Raw genomic sequence first — 1331 nt, 5'->3', positions numbered from 1 at the left:
TTAGGTTCGGACGACTGTGGTCCAGTGTCCAAAATAGATTTAGGATCCGGGGCAGATCTTTGATTATAAGACCCAAACTTCGGGAATCTAATCCTAAATTTCTAATAAAATGCTCAACTCTAATTAAATATCATTTCAATCCAAAACATAAAGCCTAACACTTAGATTAAGTTGGGACACTTCCGGATGGTTCCGGAATCTCAAAGTGTCCCCTACCTCTACTCCTTTAACTCCGTAATAACTGCTCAATTTTGATCCATTCCCAGTTGAACTTCTAGAATTCATCTCTTTTTGATATCACTTGTAGAAATTCAAACAAAATTTTGCCACCATTTTAATCGGAAGTTTTCGTAGGAGATCCTATCCACCTACGATATAATTAACTACGAGGGCTTGCGCTCGTAGGAGATTTGGAACCACACACACACCTGATTTTAAAATTGATTTTTTCCAAAAAAAACCATTAGATTTCATTGGGAGAAAGAGAAGAATGATTGCCGTTATCATATCAGAAGAATTATCATTGGAAGGTGTTATCTTCCTTTGAAGAGATACATCCTTCTTTGATAAGGCTTTGGATATGAATTCGACAATCATACTCTTTGAATATCATAATTAGATTATTTAGCTGAACTCTACCTCGTCCCCTCGGGGATGTGTGGAATTCTCTTTATAATCTAGCCATGATATTCAAGATGAATTTCATAATTCTAAATCTGAACACCATTACGAAATTTTATTTTCGTCCTTCGGGGTGATATAATTCTTCTAACGGGACGATTCGATTTTAGAATTAGAATTAAATCTCAATTTCAAAATCCCCAAAGAAAACTAATATTTTCAAAACATGTTTTCAAAATTCCACCAACAACTGCTCATTTTCCACCTTTTGAAATGTTCTTCCATGTGCTCCTTCTATCCACACTACCTTGGGAAGTTTCCTTTCCAAATCAATACACACACAACACCTAGCATATTCCTTTTTCCCACATTTGAAAGAATTCCCATCAAGTACCATAGGAGTTTCAATCATGGAAGCTATCATAGCAATATTCTCTTCATCCCAACAGCATAATGGAAGACCCATAAATTGAATCCACACAGGAGATGTGATACATTTTAAAGATTCTATAGAGAAGGAGGGAGACCACCTATCCATACCAATAATGTGGTTGCCAAAATACCAGGACCCTCCGCTACACACTTCCTCCATGGATTCAATGTTAGGAAAAGAACATAAAATCCAGTTACGTCCCAATGTCGTTAAATGAAAACTTCCATATCTGCTCCATTGTCGTCTAAGTTATTGACTACAAACAGAGAAAGGTATA

The sequence above is a fragment of the Dendrobium catenatum genome, unplaced genomic scaffold, assembly GCF_001605985.2.
Source record: "Dendrobium catenatum unplaced genomic scaffold, ASM160598v2 original_scaffold_121939, whole genome shotgun sequence".
NCBI classification, from domain to species: Eukaryota; Viridiplantae; Streptophyta; class Magnoliopsida; order Asparagales; family Orchidaceae; genus Dendrobium; species Dendrobium catenatum.
Note: the sequence above shows the minus strand (reverse complement) of the source record.